At 37.7% G+C, this 20037-nt stretch overlaps 1 protein-coding gene across 10 annotated transcripts in view; it reads right to left on the bottom strand.

Moving 5' to 3' along the window:
- bt (projectin protein bent) overlaps nt 1–20037 on the bottom strand; it is a 3328983-nt gene that overhangs the window by 493765 nt on the left and 2815181 nt on the right. The gene's annotated exons all lie outside the window — the stretch shown is intronic.

Raw genomic sequence — 20037 nt, 5'->3', positions numbered from 1 at the left:
TGTTTAATTCGAATGTTAAATCAGTACTGTTTTATGCTTGCGAGACGTGGAAAAGCTCAACTTCAATTCAGAAACGTCTACAAGTTTTTATTAATAAAATTCGATGGCCGGAAAGAATTTCAAATGACGACTTATGGTCTAGAACAAATCAACCTAAGGCTACCACAGAAATAACCAAGCGTAAATGGTCGTGGATTGGTCACACTCTCAGAAGACCTCCAGTAAATATAGCCAGACAAGCATTGCGATGGAATCCACAAGGAAGCCGACGACCTGGTGCACCTGCGAAAACTTGGCGCAGAACTGTGGATAAAGAACTCGAAGACGCAGGATATACGTGGAATGACATCACAAGAACTGCACCTAACAGAATAAGATTTAAGTCGGTGGTCGAGGCCCTATGCTCCAATAGGAGTTGAGGAGGATGATGATGATGATGATTTGCATTATCTCTTTGTATAACATCTGTAGAGTGATGTTATCACTCTCTTCTGAATTTACCGCACTTTTGTTACCAGTACTAGCATTAGGCAGTTGAGCATTATTAATATTGTTGGTGTTATTATTATTGCTTGAGGTTTTTTGTTGTAGCTCAGCTGAAGAACCGGTTATGGCTGAATAAGTAACTCATGGTTGTCGGTATCGAATACTTTGCTGAAATCAGTATAGATGACATCCGTTTGCTTGTTCGCTAAAAATCCTTCCATAACTAAAGAGGTAAATACTAGCAAGTTTGTAGTTAACAAGTTAGTGGGAACATAATTTCGACAATATATGTACTAAGTACATTGTACTTGAATTTAATCTTTATCAAACGAGTTAAAATAAATTAGCTTAGTAATGGGTCCATAACCTTTTAATATCTGAGGAGTAAAACGCAGTACTTATTTACTTAGCTACAATAACATATTTTCTCAATGTTGGTTTATTGAAGAAGAAAAATGATAAATGATGATGAGATAAGTCATTGATGGCAAATTATATATAACAAAGTAGATTATCATAGTCTATCGATTGTTCATTAATCCAATACTCAACTGATTACTATGGGTTACAATTCATTTATATTTTCAACATTATGCCCTACCACGGGACCACTGCGTTTGGTTGAGTATTCATATTTATCATTCGACGCAATAAATAAATAAAGTCACTCTGTATTGTAAAGAAAGAAAATATAAACTTTCGGGCCAATCATCAGACAAAGCTTCCTTTCCTGCTCTAGGTATATATATATATATCTGGTAATTTACTTGAAGATTTCTTTATGCTTATATGTATGTATCTACGTATAAAATATTAAATACTTTTATAAATATAAAAATATTCTAAATATTAACAAACACACCTTTTATATATCGCAAAAACTGATGCCATTAAAAATATGTAATATGGGAGTATCTTTGAAAAAAGAGCAGCGATGATTTCAACCAGGCTTTCATCTATAATCACCACCAAATACAACCCGGCTTACTACTTTTGTCGACATTTTAATGATACCTATTATTGTTTCCTGTCCACCGCTTCATAGATTCTTTGTTTATGAATCTGCGGTGATTGTTATATAACAATAATTTAATGAATTTTTACTAAGTTTATATCTTTACTATGGACGATATATTAAAGCTTGCTAAAAAATTCTGGTATTTTAGTATATTTGACTAACCTTTAATATTACGCAAGATTTTGAGTTCGTAAAAATTAATAACACTTCGAACTTAGCAGGTTAAACTTATTTCCCTTCACATACAAAATGTCAAGAAGCACTGCTACAAACATTCATAATATTTATAGAAGCAAAATATTTGCTAACATATTTTGCTTACTATTCATTAGTTAAATGCATTTTTTTTAATGTTGGAAATGTTGGAAAAGTCCCAACGAGCTGGTTAAGATGGCGCTAGGGTGGCGTAATGTGCCGTTATTTAGGCAAGTAGATGCAACCTACTTCAAGCCCACTTTTACGGTTCAGATGGCTCTAGGTTCGCGTAATGTGCTATTCTGAAGACAACTACATGCAATCTACTGAAATATCAATCCACGATACTGCATCAAAAATCTTTTGTGACTTGGTTATTCCTTTTTTGCCCTTGGTTGACACTTCTACGGAAACAAATTTCTACACTCAGATAAAAACGCCGTTCTAAAATCCACCACCACCGGATTCAATTTAAGCTGTACATGTTCTTACTTTTTTGTTCTTGAAAAACGAACGACCAATTCTTAAAACTTACACTATTTTCTTGAAAAGACGGCTGGTTTTAAAATATGAACAAATATTCTATTAATGACAGTAATGTCCTTAAATTAACAATTTTTGTTGTTATATCGACCTACTGATTTGTAAGATCGCGAGTTTGAATCGAGCTCAAGGCCTAACAATAATTATGTTATCATTATTATTGTTATCATATATTTTTTCTTGATTGAAACAATTTTAAATTATAATAGAAGAAAAAATTTAGACAACTGCCAAAGCTCGTTGTATGGATCCATTTCGGGAACTGCTAAATTCCTTCATCGGCAACGTTTAGGCGCCGCCGCTTAAAGCATTCAACTATCACAGCGGTTGTTTATTTCATTATTCATTATTTATACTTATATTCGGTTCTTGTCAACTGATATACACAACACTGCGACATATGTTGCAGAATAGTTGTGAAAATTGGACTTGTTTATGGCGATGATGCCATAGTGTCATATTTTAGCCATGTTTTCTTCACACGCGTATATGTTTACGTTTGCTTAGATAATGCTTAGGACACCCATCAAGCGGCAGTGGTTAAATAACTAGCTACAGCACTGACGGCCATAGGGTATAACATATAGCTGAATCAGTTGCGATGAATTGTGGTCACGCGTAGAATACATAGAACTAGTGTAGGGGGTGAAACACAGCACATATTTCAGTTACATCTGAGTATAAAGCGTATTGATATTTAGTAGATGAAATTTTATGCGCAGCAATTTCAAAGGTGTATTTAAAGTTTGTCGCTTAGCAGTCCATATAAAGTTTAAGCGTAAACGTATATAGAGATAAAAAGAACATAGCTTTTATTGACACTTTTTCCACGTGCTCTGGGATGTATTAACAATTTTTGTTGTTATATCGGTCTACTGATTTGTAAGATCGCTAGTTTGAATCGAGCTCAAGGCCTAACAATAATTATTTTATCGTTACTATTGTTATGATATATTTTTTCTTAATTGAAAAAAAATTAAATTAGAATAGAAGAAAGAAAAAATACCGGCCTACTGATTTGTAAGATCGCGAGTTTGAATCGAGCTCAAGGCCTAACAATAATTATTTTATCATTATTATTATGATATATTTTTTCTTAATTGAAAAAATGTTAAATTAGAAAGAAGAAAGAAAAAATTTGGAAAACTGCCAAAGCTCGTTGTATGGATCCATTTCGGGAACTGCTAAATTCCTTCATCGGCAACGGTTAGGCGACGCTGCTATAAGCATTCAGCTATCACAGCGGTTGTTTATTTGCCTTCATTATTTCTACTTCTATTCGGTTCTTGCCAATTGATATTCATAACACTGCGAAATCTGTTGCAGAATAGTTGTTAAAATTGAACTTGTTTATGGCGATGATGCCATAGTGTCATATTTTATTGACACTTTTTCCCCGTGCTCTGCGATGTATTAACAATTTTTGTTGTTATATCGGTCTACTGATTTGTAAGATCGCGAGTTTGAATCGAGCTCAAGGCCTAAAGATAATTATTTTATCATTATTATTGCTATATATACTTTTTCTTAATTGCAAAAATTTTATATTAGAATAGAAGAAAGAAAAAATTTGCACAACTGCCAAACTCGTTGTATGGATCCATTTCGGGAACTGCTAAATTCCTTGTTGTTGTTGTTGTTGTAGCAGTGCTTCGCCCCACCTAACAGCCGCGACCGATCACAAATTGTCATCAATATCCTCTAACGGGAGTCCAAGGAAACTTGCTGTTTCAACAGGGGTGGAACATAATGAAAGGGGTGTTAGAGGCGTTGGTTCCACATTACAATTAAAGAGATGGTTGGTGTCATGTGGGGACACATTGCAAGCGGGGCATTCATTTTGTATGTCGGGGTTGATTCTGGATAGGTAAGAGTTTAACCTGTTACAGTATCCAGAACGAAGTTGAGCAAGAGTGACACGCGTTTCCCTGGGGAGTATGCGTTCCTCTTCCACAAGTTTTGGGTACTTTTCTTTGAGTACTGGATTCACCGGGCAATTCCTGACATAAAGGTCCGACGCCTCTTTGTGGAGTTCACCAAGGACCTGCGTGTGTTTTTTTCTTCATATGGCTGGGTTCTCAGGAGCGGTATTTCCTCAAAATGCTTACGCAGATGACTCCTTAAGCCCCTAGGCGGTGTTTGATCATCAATCAGATGTATGTTTGGATGCCCAGGTTTCTGGGTATTCAACAGGAACTGTTTGGTTAGCATCTCATTTCTCTCCCTGATGGTGAGTATTCTCGCCTCATTATGTAGATGGTGTTCTGGGGACATAAGAAGACAGCCCGTTGCGATTCTGAGAGCAGTATTTTGGCAGGCCTATAGCTTCTTCCAGTGGGTAATTTTTAGGCTTGGCGACCATATGGGTGACGCGTAGCACGTAAACGGCTGGCTTGCTTTGTACGTAGTAATGAGCGTTTCTTTATCTTTTCCCCAGGTACTGCCAGCAAGGGATTTGAGGATTTTATTACGGCTCTGGATTTTCGGAACAATTGCGGCTGCGTGCTCACCAAAATGTAGATCCTGATCAAACGTCACACCGAAGATTTTGGGGTGTAGGACAGTCCGTAGCGTAGTTCCATCGACGTGGATGTTCAAAATGGTCAACATTTGGGATGTTAATGTTGTAAACAAGTCGCGGAAGATTTAGTCGGTGATAATGCCAGGTTTCGCGAGGCGAAAAAACTGGAGAGATCAGGGAGGTAGCCGTTTAATCTGTTGCAGAGCTAATCGATCTGTGGGCCTGGGCCTGTGGCCATTATTGTGCAGTCATCGGCGTATGAAACGATAGTGACTCCTTCTGGTGGTGAAGGTAGCTTAGATATGTAAAAATTAAACAAAACTGGGGATAGGACACCATCCTGTGGCACCCCTTGTTTAATTCTTTTTGGTTTTGATGTTTCGTTTCTAAATTGCACCGAGGCCTGCCGACCACCCAGATAATTTGCGGTCCACCTTTTAAGACATGGGGGAAGTGTAGACCCTTCCAGGTCTTGCAGTAACGTGCCATGGTTGACCGTATCAAAAGCTTTTGATAGGTCTAGCAATACGAGTACTGTTCTATGGTGGGGGTTTTGATTTAAACCGCAATTTATCTGGGTGCTGATGGCATTTAGCGCGGTGGTGGTGCTGTGGAGTTTTCTGAAGCCATGCTGATGGCAGGCTAGCTGCAAATTTGCTTGGAAGTAGGATAGGAGAGATATCGGACGATACGACTCTCCTATGTTAGCTGGTTTCCCAGGCTTTAGTAGCGGGACCACCTTGGCCATTTTCCATTTTTCGGGGATGACAAAGGTGGAAAGAGACAGGTTGAAGACATGTGCTAAGTATTTGAAACTCTCTTTCCCTAGGATTTTAAGCATCGGCATGGCTATGCCGTCTGGGCCCACTGCTTTGGGTGGTTTAGCAGTGATGGTAATTGGTGACGAGCTGAAGTTATGTTTATGTGCGTGTCTGTTGGCCCTCCGTCTATCTTTGTCGACCGTAGAATGCATTACAAATTGACGGCAGAAAGCGCTCGCACATTTTTTCTACCGACAGCACTTTATCGCCGAAGGCGATTGAAACTTTGTCATTGTGCTTAGACGGATTCGATAGGGACTTTACGGTGGAACAAAGTTTGCCCAAACCGCAAATAAGTAGGCCAATATAACAACAAAAATTGTTAATACATCCCAGAGCACGGGGAAAAAGTGTCAATAAAATGACACTATGGCATCATCGCCATAAATAAGTCCAATTTTCACAACTATTCTGCAACAGATGTCGCAGTGTTGTGAATATCAATTGGCAAGAACCGAATAGAAGTAGAAATGAAATCAGTAGGCCGATATAACAACAAAAATTGTTAATACATCCCAGAGCACGGGGAAAAAGTATCAATAAAATATGACACTATGGCATCATCGCCATAAACAAGTCCAATTTTCACAACTATTCTGCAACAAATGTCGCACTGTTGTGAATATCAATTGGCAAGAACCGAATGGAAGTAGAAATAGTGAAGGCAAATAAACAACCGTTGTGATAGCTGAATGCTTATAGCAGCGGCGCCTAAACATTTTCGATGAAGGAATTTAGCAGTTCCCGAAATGGAGCCACACAACGAGCTTTGGCAGTTGTCTAAATATTTTCTTTATTCTATTCTAATTTAAAATTTTTTCAATTAATATCATAAAAATAATAACGATAAAATAATTATTGTTGGACCTTGAGCTCGATTCAAACTCACGATCTTACAAATCAGTAGGCCGATATAACAACAAAAATTGTTAATCACCCCTATCATGCATTTCGAATTGGATTGAAATTTTCTCCGTTTCCGTTCAGTTCAACTTCGAAATTTACAATTCTGCCTATCATGCACTTCGATCGTAGCTCCGTTTTTCTAAGTTGCAATTTTTTTGGCGGAGAACTTTTTGTTTTTTTGTTTAGCTGTACAAAGTTTATTGATTTGCGTGATTTTTTTTTAATTTTCTTAAAATGTAAGTAAAACTTGTATTTAAAAGTTGTAAAACTCACGATATTTCCAGTTTTTGCGCTCGAATGATGTTTTTTGATATGCTTTCAGGTCAAAAACAACAACACCAGAGCAATATGGAAAATTGGCAGATATGATGGAGAGTAAGCCAGATATAGCCAACGGTTTCCACCAACGTCCGAAGAAAGATGTGCAGGCTTTTTGGTAAGAGGTAGCTTCTAATTTAAATGCACTTGGTCCACCATCAAAAGACTTTAATGCATGGAGAAAGGTAAGGTATTAATTGAATTGAAAACGAATTTGTAAAATCTAACGTTTTGTTACAGGTTTGGATTGACTGGAAGTGCTATATCAAACGCAAGCTAACTAGCAGTACGAAGGAAATGATGAGCACAGGGGGAGGGAAATGTCGTTTACAACGTATAGGTCCACTTGAGGAGAAAACTGTGCGTTAAACGGGGTTGGAAGGTGTACAAGTGGAATAAGGAATGCAGACGATTATGGCGATAGTACACAAGACGCAGACCGAACCTCCGAAATGGACATTTCGACACATTCAGACGATGTGCCTTCAACCAGCAGAGCTAGCAGCCATAACAGAGAAAGAAGAACAGAAAAGGAGAGCGCTGCATCGTTACTAAGGGAGCAACAAGATCTCCAGAAAGAATTTTATGCCGAAACAAAATATCATTATGAAGCTGTTGATGGCAAAATGAAGGAAACTGTGACATATTTCCGGCGAATGAACTGCTCTCTAGAAGTTATGGCAGACACTGCAGCAAAGCAGCTTCAAGAGAAGCCACGATACAACAAGATAAAGGAAAACCTGTTTAAAGAAAAGGTGGAAATAAAAATTCGAATGCTAAAACTAGATCCCAAATATAGAGAAGACTTGAAGCAATTGTATACCTCATTTTTGTTTTTTTTTTTTTTGTATTATCTTTAATGAATTAGAAGACTCGGAATAATTTTATACCTGATTTTTGTTTTTTTAGTATTACCTTTTAATAAGCAACTTGAGAAATGAACTGAATGCCATTTTTTTATGTAACAAAATGTCATATGCACTGAATTTAGTTCTTAAATTAACATAGAATAATTTTGAATTTAAAGAAAAACATGAAATATTGAAATAAAATTTTATACGCTTTGAAAAGAAGAAAGTATGTTGTCACGAATACGATATGCTGTTGAAGTAAATTCGGGGTCATTGGTTTGTTCCTCTTCCTCTTCCTCTTGACGGCTTTCATTATCAAATTCTATCGGATTCAAATCTTTTACTTTGTATAAAATGCAAATATTGTGTAGTGCACAAGCTACATTTATATTTTCACTCGCTTTTTGAGGCGAGTAATGCAGCTCTCGACCTCCCAAAAAAAGTCGAAAGCGGTTCTTTAAAACTCCAATCGTCCGCTCTATAATATTTATAGTTTTGGAGTGCTTCATGTTATAATTACTTTGGCAGCTGCCTTGACTTACGGAACGATACGGAGTCATTAGCCAGGGTTGTAATGGACATCCAGCATCGCCTTGAAAAAAAGCAAATGACTATTTTAAATTGACTAAGAAACGTACATATATGTATAACTAAATACCTAACAGCCATGTGTTCCTTTCACCTTCACGATATCGTCGTTCCATATAGCACCTCAGCTTGCTCAATCCTCATACATGAGCGTCGTGATTGCACCCAGGATACCTAGCGTCAATGCTTCTTATTCGTAATTTGTGACCGCACACCTAAAAAAATAAATTTTCAATTGTGGAATTGGTTTCATGAAATGCAATCCTCACCACCATAGCATTGATGCTATAAAATCCTTTTCTATTGTAACAAAGGAAAGGTTCATCGGATGGCTTGATTATTTTTATGTGCGTGCCATCAACGCACATGATAACACCTGGGAAACCAGCCTTCGTAAAAAAATCTTGTTTTGCTTCCTGCTTCTCTATTTCATTTTGCTCGAATTTTATCCACTGTGGGCATAGCCTCCGCTGCATTATTTCGAGAAAAATTGACAGCGACTTTGACACGGTTGACTGTGCCATTCCAACATTGTAGCCTGCGCCAACTCCATGCTGGTAACTGCGTTCCGCAAAAAATCTTAAAGCGGATACTACAATGTTAAGCGGAGATAACGAGGACAAGGTACTTGCCGTCGTTTCTTCCGCAAACATAACTAGGACATAATTGAATGCATCCTTATTCAGACGAAAGTTTTTTTTGAATCTAAATAAGTAAACAAATTGTAAGAAAATTGTCTACTTTCACGTGCAAATACTTACAGCCCGAAATTCATCTGGAAGGGATCGTACATATCTCGCAATCTTCTCCTTTCAATTCTCACCACAGCATTATGAGATGCTTTGCTCTCCTCCTCAACCAGTAATATCGCCGCGGATAAGGATTCCATACTTACGTTTAATAAAAATAATAACAATATAAACATTTTACTTTTATTTATTTTATTTGAACAGCACTAATTTGTGTATTTTTGCTTTGCTATGTTCCAGTTTCACATATTTCAAGGTAAACAGCTGATTTCGAAAGAGTTATAGCTCTTCTTCTTTCAATCCAATTGCAACGCATGATACCTACTTTCGACTCCGGCGGAGCGTAGAGCGGGAACGTAATCGAAATGCATGATAGTGGTGAATATATCCCACTGAACGGGGAAAAAGTGTCAATAAAATATGGCATCATCGCCATAAACAAGTTCAATTTTCACAACTATTCTGCAACAAAGCTTTAGAACTCTACAATATACCATCTTATATTTAGACAGTCTTTGGCAGTACTAATTTTATGCGCAGCAATTTCAGCAGAGGTGTATTTAGAGCTTTACGTTTAGCAGTCCTTGTAAAGTTTAAGCGTAAACGTCGATTGATGTAAAAAAACACAGCTATTGTAATCTTATATATAAAAAGAAAGGCTAAAATGTGCGTTAGTTGGTAGCCGGTGTTTGAAGAGATGCGCCGGTCGATTTTGTTCAAGCTGTCACATAAGTTGCGTATACCTCACGCGGTGGTTTGCCCATAGGGTTGGTTGCGATCTAGGCACAGAGTCTCGAGATATAGGCCAAAGCGTGGACCCGGGTACCCCTAGAATGTGTTTATAGAATACGGATACCAAAAGAAAGCTGTCAATGAGTGCCTTAGTAGAGGGTAATTTTCATACCCCTGGTGATTAGGGTCTCGCGATATAGGCCAAAACGTGAGTCCGTGAACGCCTAGACAGTGTTTTTACATTATGGGTATCAATCATGAAGCTGTTGATGAGTGCTTTTGTACAGGGTAGTTTTCATACCTATTGGTGACTAGAGTCTCGAGATATAGACCAAATCGTGGATCAGGGTAACACTAGGATGTATTTTTATATTATGGGTATCAAATTGAAACTTTTGATGTGTGCTTTAGTACAGAGTAAGTTTTATGCCGCTGGATGACTAGAGTATCGAGATATAGGCCTAAACGTGGACCCGGATACCCATAGAATGTGCGTGTAATATGGATATCAAAAGAAAGATGTTGCTGAGAGCTTTGAAGTAATTTTCATTGTCATATTCGGTTTAGTCGCATCACCCTAGCAAAACTGATAAATATGCATGCGAAGCCGAAATTAAGACATGAATTAATAATACCCACATACCTATTTACTTACGTCCTATTCGATTTGCCTGAAATTTGGTATATAAATTTGCCTATATTAGTATTTACAATTTTTTTTCCCGGAAGTAGACCAGAGACGGGCTGGGACTGGAATTACAATTAGGACTGGGACTGAGACTTGGACTCGGAATGGGACTGAAACAAAATACATACCACCCTCTGGGACTGGCAATAAGGGATGAAGAAAAATGAGAAGAACTTGAGAGAAGAGAAAAGAGAGAAGGAGATGGAGACTGAGAAAGAGATGGAATGAGACGAAGATAGAGATATATGAAGCGAAAAAGACGGAGGGTGGAGCGAATAAAAGGATTAAGAAAAAGTGAAGAGGGGGGATGGCAGAGTTAGACAGAAAAACGTATTAAAATGTATGCAGATAGACCAAATTTAGGGCAGAACAACGTCTGCCGGGTCTGCTAGTTCAATTATATAAATAGTAATAGTGAGGTGAACAAAAAAAAATACAAGATGTATCTAAAAAAATTTATTTAAAATGAGAATAAAATATTTCAAAAATAAATTGACCAAATTAAGTCATGAAACAATTTGAAGAAAGAAGATAAAAGCTAAGTTTACAGAATTCCTCATATGAAAACAGAAAAAGAAAATTCAAAACTATACAATGCTTATATACAAGTTAAGGCTATATTATATAATTTAGTGCATGAAAATTTCTATCTGGTTGGTATCAAACTCAAGAAGCCAAGTTTTTATTTTTTTTTTTTTTTAAACAAATCTGGATCTAATGTCTCGTATGTTTTCTGGAAGGCAATTAAAAAGTTTGAAACAAGTGTGCTCTGGTTACTACGCAGGCTGTACATACCTCGTGTTGGATTTTGCAAATAGCCACCTCTCATGTAAACATTTTTTAAAACTTTGTTCTATACAAATGCCGAACTGGGATTATATATTTGATCTTCTAAATAAGTCAAAGGAGTGAGTCCGACGTGGACAATTAAAAATGTTTCTTACCGCACATTTTTGCACTACAGTTAATTGATCGATTTTATTGGAGTGAGCACCACCCCAGCAACTTATTTCATATTCTAATTTTGAATGAAATATACCATAATAAACTGTTTTCAGTGTATGGTTTGAAACGTATTTTCTGAGACGGTAAGGTATACGATTGGTTGAAAGTATTTTCTTAGAGGTGCGATTTGCTCATTCCAGTTTAGATTACAGTCATTTGTGACTCCTAGGTATTTGAAACTATTCACTTTTTCAATTTCAAAGCAGTTAGAGTCACATGCTGTATTATTATGAAAAGAACACTCATAACGATGGTTGGAGCACTTATTACTATATAGGATATTACGTTTGCATATTGCACTGTGAAAAGTTATATTAAGATCTTGTGCTTCTTGGAGTTTTGGACTAAAGCACATTAATTTGGTTTTATTGCTGACAACCAGTTTATGTTCCGCAAACAATGACCGAAGTATGTGTATATCGTGGTTAATATCCGCTATCAAATTTAAAGGATCGGTTGAGTTATATGCAATTACTAGGTCATTCGCAAATGCTTCGACCTTGCCCTTAAAAGGTTGAATAAATAATGAGTTCACATAGATAAGGAATAATATGGGACCAAGAACCGATCCTTGTGATACACCAGAGTTTATGGCTTTGGTCTCACTAAGAATGTTGCCTAGTTTCACTCTTTGGCTTCGATTTCGTAAATAAGAAACAAACCTATTGTATAACAAGCAACGAAATCCCTAATTATAAAGCTTATTTAGAAGACGGCCATGATCAACCATATCGAATGCTTTTGTAATGTCCACAAAAAGCCCAGCACAATCTTTTTTTGAATCTATACCCTTGTATATAGTTGAGCAGAAGTCCAAAAGAGCATCTTCCGTAGAAAGACCATCCCTGGAAACAATTGCAAAGGACTAAGAAAAAATTTTTTTTTCAAAGTAGGATAACATCCTTACTTTTACAATTTTTTCAAAAATTTTAGTAATTGATGACAAAAGTGAAATTGGCCTATAGTTAGCCATATCTTTTTTATTACCTTTTTTGAAAATCGGTATTACAATTCCTAATTTTAATTATTCTGAGAAAATCCCGGTTGTAACACTCAAGTTAAAGATATTGTCACGGATATTAGCATCGCTAAGTTATACCATCACGAAGGCGATGCTAAGGCCACGATAAGCAGTATTTACGTCAATAATCAAATCATGTATACACATATATAAGGCAGCGAAAGATGTCACACACAGACGCATTTACTTATACGCCTATTTATGCGCGATAGACTGTAAACTACAAACATTCACATCAATAATTCAATCATTATGTATCTATATAAACGAATAAATAAATGCGTCTACACATATGTACGTATACGAGCAGCGGAGCGGCAATGCACAAACACATGCATATTTCTTATCTGAGTTGTCACAAGGGAGAGCAATAAATTGTGCACGTAGTTGTGGCTGGCGATTTTGTAGCCGAAACTAACTAGTAAGTTCTGGAAATCGAAGAGCCTAGAAGTATGCAGCGTAAACTATAAAAGCGGGGCAAGCGAGTAAGAAGGAATTCAGTTTGAGTTGAGCTATCAATCAGTTTGATTAAGCACGCGATCTGGCGGCCAATAGTAGAGTTTCATTTGAGTTATCTATCAGTTTGGTTATTAAGCCAGCGAGTAGCAAAGTATAAGTGTTATTGTGAAGTACTTTAATAAAGGCCATTTTTCCATTATTCAATATTTGAGTTATTTATTCAACAGTTTAGTGATTCGAACTTAGCAGAGGATTGCAAATAAGAGGATTTGCAGAAAATTCGTTACAATTGGTGTCAAAAGAGGAAATGTTGAATAAATTCCAGAGGACAACAATGACATGGCAAAGTTCAGTGAATTGAAGATCCAGCAACTAAAGAAGGAGTTAGAGAGCCATGCATTGAATACAAGCGGCGTTAAACACGAACTTCAGGCACGGCTAAGAGAGGCAATGGAATTGACGTGGAAGAGTATGCCTTTCATCTTGATGGCGATGAGACAACAAAATTGGAGGAGAAAAACGGAACATCGCAGACGGTTACCAGCACAGACTTGAACACGATATTGGCTGCAATATCTGCACAAACATCGACAGTAGCATCAATGTCGTCGCAAATGTCAGAAATGTCGTCAGAAATAACATCGAAGATTGAAGCACAAGAAACGCGTATGTCAGAAATGTCGACACAGATTACATCGAAGATTGAAGCACAAGAGACACGTATCTCAGAGATGTCGTCAGAAATAACATCCAGTATGGAAACACAATTGGAAGAACAGAAAACACACATGGCGTCACAAATTGCAGAACAATTAAAACAACAAGAGGCACGCATAACGTTACAGCTCGAAGCACAAAAAGAGCGTATCTCAACAAAGTTGGAGGCACAGGAAACAAAATTCTCATCGCAGCTGGAGGCTGTTAGTGAACGACAGAAGGTATCTGTACAGCGAATGAAAAGATAGAGGCAGTAAAGGATTGGCCAAGACCACAGAATCTGCATGAATTGAGAAGTTTCCTTGGGCTGTGCACATATTACCGCCGATTTGTACCAAATTTTGCCAGCGTAGCCCATAGTCTCCACGAGCTAACAAGAAAAAATAAAGCTTTTGAATGGAATAAGGAGCAAGAAGTAGCTTTCCAAACATTGAAAGAGCGTTTGTGCATTGCCCCAATGTTAGCATATCCGATTCCAGGAGCAACATTTATTCTAGATACAGATGCGAGCGGATATGCTATAGGAGGCGTTTTATCACAACTGGTCGAGGGACAGGAGAAGGTAGTTGCATATTACAGCCGTTCGATTGGAAAACCAGAGAGGAACAACTGCGTTACGCGGAGAGAGCTATTGGCATTGGTAGAGTGCATTAAACATTTTCACAAATACCTCTACGGCCAGCGATTCCGTGTCAGGACAGATCACGCAGCTTTAAAATGGCTTCTGCAGTTCCGTAATCCGGAAGGACAATTGGCACGGTGGATCGAGCGACTCCAAAGCTATGACTTTTCCATTGAGCATCGAAAAGGTAGTACCCATGGAAATGCTGATGCAATGTCACGAAGACGCTCGAGAAGATTAAACAGAGATTTTATTGGGTTGGTTGCCGTCAGTCGGTCACTGAGTGGATTGCGAACTGCGAGGTTTGCAGCAGAGCGAAAGGGCCCAGAACACGAAGTCATGGCCAGATGAAGCAATATAACTCAGGTGCGCCATTTGAAAGGATCGCTATGGATGTTGCCGGTCCATTTCCTACTAGCAACGGCGGAAACAAATATGTACTGGTAGTTATGGATTATTTCAGCAAATGGCCAGTGGTATACCCAATCCCAAATCAAGGAGCGGAAACGGTAGCAGAAGTGTTTATAAACAATTGGGTTGCAAGGTATGGTGTACCAATGGAATTACATTCTGACCAAGGCAGGAATTTCGAATCAGCTGTGTTCCAGGAAATGTGTAAGTCATTGGGCATTCGAAAAACACGGACAACTGCATTGCATCCTCAATCCGATGGTATGGTAGAACGATTCAATAGAACATTGGAGGAACACTTAAGGAAAGTAGTAGACAAGTACCATAAAGAATGGGATACCCGCATACCATTATTCTTGATGGCTTACCGATCAGCAGTGCATGAGACAACGGGCCAAACCCCTGCAAAAGTAATTTTTGGCAATGACCTTAGACTGCCAGCTGATTTGAAGTTTGGGATAGATGCCAATGCTGAGAGAAATGTCAGGAAATCCACTACTGATTTGGAAGAAGAGCTAAGAGAAATACATGATCTAATAAGGCAACGAACAAAGATTATGAGTGACAAGATGAAAGCCAGATATGATAAAGCAATTAATTCAGAAGGTTTTCAGGAAGGAGATTTGGTGCTGTTATACAACCCGCAACGTAAAAAATGTTTGTCCCCGAAATTGCAGTGTAATTGAGAAGGCCCATACAAAGTTGTAAAACGGATCAACGATGTAGTGTACCGCATACAAACCATCGGTAAACCACGAACCAAAATGAAAGTGGTCCATTTGAAAAGGCTGGCAACGTTTAGATCGAGAGATTTGTCTGACCGGGACGATCAGACTTAGGTGGAGGGCAGTGTTAGGATATTAGCATCGCTAAGTTATACCATCACTAAGGCGATGCTAAGGCCACGATAAGCAGTATTTACGTCAATAATCAAATCATGTATACACATATATAAGGCAGCCGAAAGATGTCACACACAGATGCATTTACTTATACGCGCGAGAGACTGTAAACTACAAACATTCACATCAATAATTCAATCATTATGTATCTACATAAACGAATAAATAAATGCGTCTACACATATGTACGTATACGAGCAGCGGAGCGGCAATGCACAAACACATGCATATATCTTATCTGAGTTGTCACAAGAGAGAGCAATAAATTGTGTACGTAGTTGTGGCTGGCGATTTTGTAGCCGAAACTAACTGGTAAGTTCTGGAAATCGAAGAGCCTAGAAGTATGCAGCGTAAACTATAAAAGCGGGGCAGGCGAGTAAGAAGGAATTCAGTTTGAGTTGAGCTATCAATCAGTTTGATTAAGCACGCGATCTGGCGGCCAATAGTAGAGTTTTATTTGAGTTATCTATTAGTTTGGTTATTAAGCCAGCGAGTAGCAAAGTATAAGTGTTATTGTGAAGTACTTTAATAAAGGCCATTTTTCCATTATTCAATATTGGAGTTATTTATTCAACAGTTTAGTGATTCGAACTTAGCAGAGGATTGCAAATAAGAGGATTTGCAGAAAATTCGTTACAATATGTTTTAAAACATCAACAATATTGTATGAGATTTTCTTTAACATAACGGAAGAATTGCTATTTTTCAAAGATTTGATTGCAATTAAAATTTCCCATCCTGAGATTAGCTCAAAAAAGAAGCTTTTTCTTCTGAAAGAATCTTTAGCTACTCCAAAATCAGAGCAACAATCGCAAGGGGATGTCACATTTGGCGGAAAGTTTGATTTCACAATTGAAGTAAAGTATTCATTAAAATCATTAGCTATTTCTATGAGAACAGAAATATCAACGCCTTCTTTTTGTAAAACAAAATGAGAATCTTGACTTTTTGTATTTTTATCAATAATCCTATTTATTACTTTCCACTAACTAAGTTATTATAATAATCGTCCCGATATTTGCGAATTTCTCCATTGATTCGTTGCATATTTGCTGAAGACGAGTATTCAAATTAGTGTCATATGGATGTTTGTTGCACTTTTTTCCTAATTTATTTTTCAACCTAATTCTATTCAAAAGGTATTTATTTATCTACGGTTTGAGTCTGATTTCTGATGCTTATTTATTAACGCAGTATGTTGAGGAATTAATACATTGCATTAAATTATCTGAAAACAAGCCGTATGCCCTTGATACATTTTCTTCGGCGTATACATTGCTCCAAATATTTAAGCGAAGTTCAATATTTAGTTGATCAAAATTAATTTTTTCCACAACATGCCTATTTGTTTTTCTAACGTCTTTCTCAATCATTGTGTTTTTAAAGAGAATACCACTCATACAGTGATCCGTGATACCCAGGTCCGAGTTAATAGCGGAACAGGCAGACCAAGAAGAACAAAAGAAGCGGCACAGTACGTGATCAAGACACGTACCTGCCACTGGTCTAGTAGCTTCGTTTATAAGGGAATATAATCCATGATCTGACAATACCATGTTATAATTATTAAGTACAGGGCTTGTACTTAATAGATCCAAATTAAAACCGCCCGAAGATTAGTAGCTGATGCACTACTTAATAGTGAATTGAACTCATCGGTAAATAATTGAGCAGGTTGCGAGTGAAGTCTATAAATACAGACAAATACAAAGTTTAATTTGCAAATGCAGCATGAAAATCAAGCATCAAGATTTGTTGCCAATAGATCGAAATTACGAAGAATTGCTTAACAAGAGAAATATATGAAAAAATGCATATTATGCGTTTTTTCTTTAAGTTTTGGATTTTAATAATAGTTTTTGTATTATAAATGTATTTTTATTAATGAGAAAAAATTATTACTAATAAAATAAATTGGTTCCTATTACAAAAATTACATTCCCATTCCCACCAATGATCAAGCACAAACGGTTCTTGAATTTAGAACGAAAAGGTGCTTATGACTACGCAAAACAGAGCTTGACCCCTGACAAGATTTAGATGAGAAGCAAAGCCGCCATTGTGAAGAAAGAAGCTGACTTTTCTTAGAAGAAAGGTCGAACAAATTTAAAGCTGGCAAAGATCGCGGAAGGCGGACAGGGACGTTCTTAGGGATCTTAAAGCGTAAAACCCACAGATCGAAGTGATCCTCATGAAACAATTTCTGTGCGGACATCGAGTGCTACAACGAAGCAGCGTGGCGAGTAAAGTCTCAGTAAGGGATTTGCAATAAAGAGGTGATGCAGAAGAGCCAGCAGAGAGTAACTACTTACACTTACGTCACGGAGCGGGCTTAGTGCTAATACTAAGATCGAATGTGCGCTACAGAATTTTTTAAGTTTGAATCGCCGAGCCCGGATGGTATATTCTCTGACATACAAATCTCGAGTAGACAGATTGTGAAATGGCTTCAAATAGTATTTGATAGGTGCATAAGACTGAATCATGTGTCCAACTGTTGGGTAACAGCTCTTGTCTAAAAACTACAGCTTAACATCATTTATGCTCAAATCCTTTGATAGATAGTATATAAAGTACAACATGGTTGAAAAATTGTTCTCCAAAATCCAACATGTGTTCACCAAAGGCACGGGGAAATATAAATATAGAGAAATCTTTGGAATATAGAAATACGTTTTAGGAGTCTTCCTAGACATTGCCGGGGCTTTCAACAGTATCCTTAAACAGGCGATGATGTGGGACTTAAATACCTTAGAGTACATCCAGCACTATCCAGATGGATCAGCTGCATGCTTAATTGCAGGAAGATTACTTCGAAGTGGGGCTGTATTAGGCAACACAATTGGTAGCCACACTGCAGGGCGGGGTACTATCACCTCTGCTGTGGATACTGGCAATAAACCAAATGCTCAGGTGGTTCGATAAGGGACCCGTCAAACTTACGGCGTACACAGAAGACGTTGCAGTTGTCACAAGTGTAAGGTGCATTCCAATAATTAGCTGTTTGATGCATCTGGCGCTGCGCGATATATATGCCAGGATTTTGAATGTCGGGTTTTTTGAAAGTATGCATGATTCGAAATACTATGGGGATCCCATAAACTTTCACTAAGGATAATGTTTGGACCCGACCGCTTACAACTGCAATGAGACTCAATTCCTCGGCATATTGCACAGGGCGTCCCAATCAGGCTGGGCCAGAGTAAAAAAGGCTAGAGTTACACATAATTAACCAAGCGAAAAGGCGCGAAACCATGCGAGACTGTCAAAATCATATGTAAACCAATAATATTCTATTTAATAACTTTGGAAAAATTTAAACAACGTGACATCTGAACGGACAAGGCGACAGCTGTTTCGATTATACCTTGTAAATCTCTTCTAATCACTTTCTCCCGGGGCTGAGACTCAAAGCCGCGCCCCTTCGATGGTTGAACTGTTACAAACATATTCAGCCACGCAATGCCTCAGTTGTTGAGTACCTACTAATCCCAAGTGCCTTAAAAATAAATAAATGTAAGGCGCGATAACCTCCGAAGAAATCTAAGGCCGAGCTTCTTTTCCAATTTGCGTCGTGCTCCTATTGATTTTCCCTACAAATCGGCCGGACGGGATCTACATGTTTTATGCCGACTCTGAACGGCATCTGCAAGGCAGATGAGTTTTCACTGAGAGCTTTTCATGGCAGAAATACACCCGGAGCGCTTGCCAAACACTGCCGAGGGGCGACCCCGCTTAGAAAAATTTTCTTCTAATTGAAAAACCTTATTTCTAAAATTATGATGTTGCTTTGCCCGGGGTGTGAACCCAGGGCATACGGTGTGGTAGGCGGAGCACGCTACCATCACACCACGGTGGTCCCAAGTGCCTTCCTTACATAATTTATTATTTGCACAGTACATATGTGCTTTGTATGCTGTCGTGTGTCAAATCTATGCTTTTTGTTGGCGGTTTCAAAGAAAATTATATTTGCTTGTTTCTATTTATAGAAATACAAATAATTAACAAATGTTGTCTATTTGTTCCCGCTTAATTGCATTCGTTGCTTTTAAATGTATGAAAACATTTATTTGAAACAATTTTTAATTTGTTTAAAAATTTGGGAGACACTTAAATAACATACCATCAGGGCAGGGCGTAAATCTCTTCAAAGCTTTTTCTCTCGGAGGGGGATTTGAAACCGAAGTTTACAACAACAAAGGCATGGCGTGGCTGAATGTATTTGTAACAGTTCAACCATTGTAGGGGTTCATACATTTGAAAGCAATAAGGCCAATGCCTGCTTAATTAATACAAATAATATCTTGTTTAAACACTGTATGACTTTTCTGCCAAAAAGGCAAAAAAGCTTAGAACAGAGAATGAAGTAGTTCTTGAATAGTTAGTTGAAGAATTTAAAAACTTGATATAAAGACAGAAGCTTTAAATAAAGCGGCAAAAGCGGAAAATACAGTTGTGTTTAGCAGACAAGCGGAAAATCGGTC

Source organism: Eurosta solidaginis, chromosome X (assembly GCF_040869045.1).
Source record: "Eurosta solidaginis isolate ZX-2024a chromosome X, ASM4086904v1, whole genome shotgun sequence".
Lineage (NCBI taxonomy): Eukaryota > Metazoa > Arthropoda > Insecta > Diptera > Tephritidae > Eurosta > Eurosta solidaginis.
This window is presented reverse-complemented; position numbering and strand designations above follow the sequence as displayed.